At 43.2% G+C, this 5,481-nt stretch overlaps 1 pseudogene; it reads right to left on the reverse strand.

Annotated features, from left to right (window-relative positions):
• Window positions 1-447: 447 nt before the first annotated feature.
• On the reverse strand, window positions 448-5,107 carry LOC139398352 (uncharacterized; annotated as a pseudogene).
• Window positions 5,108-5,481: the final 374 nt, after the last annotated feature.

The following is a 5,481-nucleotide window of genomic DNA, read 5'->3' on the forward strand; positions in this document are numbered from 1 at the left end:
ATATATATAAAAAAAGTGGAATTTCTATTTTCTTCAATGTTATTATGAATATCGGTAGCAATAACAGAAGAAACACATTCGGAATTACATACCTACAGTATAAAAGAGGGGAATATCTTTCTAATGATGTCAACTTTTTAATGACGTCAACTCCTAGTATTGAGCAGATTACACTCGTTGGAGTATCTGACATAGGCTTTGAAAAGCACCCACGAATGCCACTGGCTGCCTCTAAGCTTTCATGACTTAGACATACATTTTTTCCAACACATGGCTAACCTGTGTTTAACCAGCTTCTCTTAGCGAAAATGCATTTGGAGTTATGTGGGGAGGTCAACATAATGACAACAACCTACCAAATCTATTCATTTTAAACTGTTGATTACTTCTCTCCATTCTCATTCACCTGATGATGAGACCAGATGTGAATTTGTTGTTTTGTTTTTGCTAACGTATGATGGGGTCCCTGGGTTGCCAGTTTGCTTGGGAGGGGGTCCCTGGGTTGCCAGTTTGCTTGGGAGGGGGTCCCTGGGTTGCCAGTTTGCTTGGGAGGGGGTCCCTGGGTTGCCAGTTTGCTTGGGAGGGGGTCCCTGGGTTGCCAGTTTGCTTGGGAGGGGGTCCCTGGGTTGCCAGTTTGCTTGGGAGGGGGTCCCTGGGTTGCCAGTTTGCTTGGGAGGGGGTCCCTGGGTTGCCAGTTTGCTTGGGAGGGGGTCCCTGGGCAAGAAGACCACTGGATTGCAGAATTATATACTAGACATTAGGAATATTTTGTGACAAAAAAAATAACATTACCAACCGGTTTTCAAGATTTGAAAATAACGGTTCTGTTCCATAACACTAGAGATCACTTTCGTTCCTGGTTCTGTTTCCGTTCCTCTGAAAATGTACTTTTTTTGGTTCTGTTCCCTGAACCGGTTACAACCCCTAGTGTGTATGTCTGTGTCAGTAACTCTCTCCAGATGGGTCTCTTCCGTGAGCTGGAGTCTGGATCAGAGGAGGGGGAGGGGGGGGGGGGGTGTGTGTGTGTGTATGTTAACACGACCAGCATGACTCCCAACCTCCTGTATACCACTGTGTTTGTGTGTATGTTGTGACCAAGAGAATGACAAAGAAATAGGGTGATAAAAAGAGAGAGGGACCAAATAAGAAAGGCGGAGAGAAAGTGTCCTGTATGAGAGCTCTGACATCATCAGTGTCATGGGACTCTTTTCTGGCTTCAATGGGACAAACACACACACACACACTGTGTCTTCTGTGTCTCAGCGTGCTAGCAATGTTATCATCCCCAGTAGTTTGTTTCCCACAGTTAAGAGGTTGGAGTGGAACCAGGAAACGGATTCTCTGCTGTTTCATAAAGAGAGGAAGGGAGAGAGAGAAATGTCAATGTCATTATCACAGCACTTTATTAAAGGAAACAAGTCTTTGAGAAAATGAAAATATTGTCAGAAGATTATAGCATTCATTGAAGCTAAAGCTTACTTTGTTATCAATGTAAAATCTAATCAGGTTATAAAAGCAGGAAGGAGAGCGAGACAGAGAATTGTTTCACTCTGTATGTGAGAAGCTGTGTGCTTGGCTTACTTAGCCTAGTGTCTGTAGGCTGTAGCTCGGTGGGCTAACACTGTCTTCAGTTACATGATTTCCACAGGTGAACCCAGTGGGTCACATATGCAGAACTAATTCTGCAGTGTAACGGTATATAGTAATGCATACGTACAGCCTGTAGTACAATAACTACAGTTCACTGGTGCTCATCCATCCTATTCACTGTTTCCCAGGCTCAAAATCAGCTACGGCTCAGTCACAAAATCTACTGTTTATTTTCTCTCTCTGCTGTTGATTCGGGAATCAGTGCTCTGAAAGTCACCAGGACCTCTCGCTATGTTCAGAAACAGCCATGTGGTTCCAATTGTTGTTTATGCAGGGTTGGCATTGAGCAACTCCTGCCCTTAAATGTTCACGTACATGCATATTATTCATGTTAACGCTACATCTCTCATGGCTCAAAGGAGAGGAGAAATTCATCTCTACTTGTTTTTGTAAGAAGTATTGACATGTTGAATGCACTGAGCTGTCTGTTTTAACCTACTAGCACACAGCTTGGACACCTATGCATACCCCACAAGACATGTCACCAGAGGTCTCTGGTGTCCAGAACAGACTATGAGAGGCACACAGTACTACATAGAACCATGGCTACATTGAACTCTATTCCACATCAAGTAATTCACACAAGCAATAAAATCAGATTTAAAAAATCAACTGATAAAAATAAATCTTATGGAACAGCGAGGACTGTGAAGTGTCACACACACACACAGGTACAATCACACACATACAATCACACACAACATACAAACTATACATACACATATACACCTGGATTGTGTGTTGTAGTGGCTGGAGGGCACACACTTAATGTATTGTGAAGTCTGTTGTGAAGTTTATTAGAATGTTTAAAAATTGTATTCTAATGTATATATCTGCCTTACTGTTCCTGAGATCCAGTAAAAATTAACTGCTGCCTTGGCAACAGCTAATGGGGATCCATAATAAATACAAATACAAACCATGTATTCTTTTAAAACATGGATAACTGATTACACACACTAATCTAACATTGCCCGAGCTCCACTGGGACATTTTATATGAGCATTTCTGTGTTAGGGGCAGATTGGATAGAATGTGTGTGTGACTAAGGGCACCATAGTCATTACCACGAGACGTAGTCTATATTTACCTGATGACTGACTTCTGCTCCTTCTTAAACATACAATATCACCATCGTTGCATTAGCTATAACAGCCCTACTGTATCTACTGTGTTCATTGGCATGTAGCTTCACTAGATACAATCATACATGTTGTGTTATTTCTGGACTGAGATGGGAGAGTTGCCATTATACACAGCCAGCATTGATGTTACAACATGTATACATTCAACATGCAACCATTTCTAAATCAAAGCAAATCGACAATGTTATTCTTTGAGAAACAGGTCCAGGCTCTCAGTCAATGGAGACAATATGTTAGACAAACTTTATTCCCAAGAAATGTCAGTTACAAAATGATTGTTGGCCATGTTAGGTGATAATGAGAGGAGTATTTATAGTTAAAGGTCAGAGGACATGGGAAACACATCTGTAATGGCTGATTTAATCTTCAGTCCCCCAGACAGGGATACAATGTACTTTATTTGTGTTATTCCAAAACAAATTTGACGAGGATAGAGTTGCTCCCATAGAAATGAATAAATATCTATTTGATTGCTCCATGGTTGTCTAGTCTCCTATGACCAGGTCTGCTCTGTCTCTGACAGAAGGAAAGGTGTCTGTTTCCTTTTCACAGATATCAGCGCTCATGCACATAGTGGACTCTGTCCAGATCTACTTGTCTTTGGGGATCCCGCTCCTTTAGTCCACCCGGCTGAATCATCCTAGCAGTTCTGACATGGCTGAAACATTGTAATGTTTCTTTCTCACAAGTAGGTGTCAGCAGTGCGTCACACACTGGTTCTCTTTAGATCTGCTGGGCATCGGTCTCTTTGTCACTGGTTTTGACCAGATGGGATACAGTTTTTGTCAGATTTGACTTTTTGTAGTAGATTAGCAGAATTTATGCAGCAGGTTAGGATAATTGGGTTAAGGATAAGAAAAGGGTTAGAGTTCAAATGCAAAACAATTAAACTTGATGTTATTTTGACAAAAGCTGTATTCCTTCTAGCCATAACCCTCCTCACTCTCCTCTTTTGCCCACTGGACAGGCCTCATCAACACGCCTCTCTCAAGCTGTAGCCAAATGTGGTTCCAGTGGAAATTCACTTTCGGGTCACATGTTGTCCACACTAGATGTGATGCTTGTTTGTGACAGGTCCACTCAGTCTGTCTGTGTCCCAAGGGCAGGGGGCTGTGGAGGGAGTGTGTGTGGTGTGCAGCAGATACCTGTTTACAGTAGCTGAAAGGAATGTCAAGTCCCACTATAGGACCCACCACACTGAGCCAGCTCACTATGTAGTTCACCTGTCTGTACAGAGCGAGGTAGAGGGAAAAGGTCACACACAATAAAATATACAGGTGTAATACTCAGCGGCAGGTCGCTTAGCCGTTAGAGTGTTGGGCTAGAAACCAAAAAGTCGCTAGTTTGAATCCCCGAGCCAATAAGGTGAAAAATCTGTCTATGCCTTTGAGCCAGGCACTTAACCCTAATTGCTCCAGGGTCGCCTTTGATAATGGCAGACCCTCGCTGTGAACCCACTCTCCGAGGGTGTCTCGGGGAAATGGATATACAAAAAAACACATCTCCAATTCACACATGCATATTAATACACACTTGTGAAATAGTACAAATATAAGCCACCTTCTTCTTCTTCTTCTTATTACTCTCAGATATAATGTGGTTTGAGTCTCTGACTCACAGCTGTTCCTCCAGGGCAGCTTGACCTACAGGCTTCATAAACACTTCTGTCCTGCAGAGTTGGAGCACAAAGAACGACTGGCCTAGTAGATGAGAGAGTCGGGAGAAAAAGGTAACCATAGAAGTGTTAAGTGAGTGAAAGGTAGATGGGGTAGGGGGGGAGATAAAGAAAGGGATGGAGAGATATGTGTAGAGGGGGAAAAGGAGGAGAGCGGTACCAACCTGTTGTGTGATGATATCCCATGGTCCATTCTGTAGTCTACAGAAGTCATAGTTAGTAGTTAGGATTAACACTGTCCCATACCTCCTCTAAACACACCCTCATACCCTTAGAGAGAGAGAGAGAGATTCATCAAAGCAGAATCTCCACAGAGAGATGGAAGATAGGGGGAAGAGAATGACTGGATGAGAAGAAAAATAACTTTCTCTTGTAAATCAGCCAGTGTTGTCTAGCTACATACCAAGGGTTGAGTCTCTGAAGTAGAGGACAGGAGTGAAGTAGCTGCAGGAGTAGAGAAGCACCACTACTGTGTACAACACACTGATCCATCATCATCATCATCATCATAGAGGAAGAGAGGGGAGGTCCTCTCCTGGTGCTGATCTGAACAGGTTCCTTGCTGGTCCTGTTCTCTGTTAGATCTGCTTCTGCCGGTCCCCAGTGCAGTCTTCCTCAGGTAGCCATCCTCAGAACCCTTGTATCAATTAAATGTGTTTTATAAAACCCTTTTTTACATTAGTAGTTGTCAGAAAGTGCTTTACAGTCATTTACCCAGCCTAGCACAGTGGTCAGGAAAAACTCCCTAGAGGGAACAAACCTAGAGAGGAAGCCAGTTTAGGGGTGGCCCATCCAGGCGGTCTTATAGAAAGGACTTTAACCTTTCCTAATTCAGAAAACAGCTACTCATCTCTAGAGAGGAGGTGGGGGAGATATGAAAGAGATTAGGGTGAGGATGAGAGAGATGGGGTACAGAAGGAGATTAGGGAGAGGATGAGAGAGATGGGATACAGGAGGTGGTGAGGGAGATATGAGAGAGTTGGGGAACAGGAAGAGATGAGAGATTTGGGG

This window comes from Oncorhynchus clarkii, unplaced genomic scaffold, assembly GCF_045791955.1.
Source record: "Oncorhynchus clarkii lewisi isolate Uvic-CL-2024 unplaced genomic scaffold, UVic_Ocla_1.0 unplaced_contig_8227_pilon_pilon, whole genome shotgun sequence".
Taxonomy (NCBI): Eukaryota; Metazoa; Chordata; class Actinopteri; order Salmoniformes; family Salmonidae; genus Oncorhynchus; species Oncorhynchus clarkii.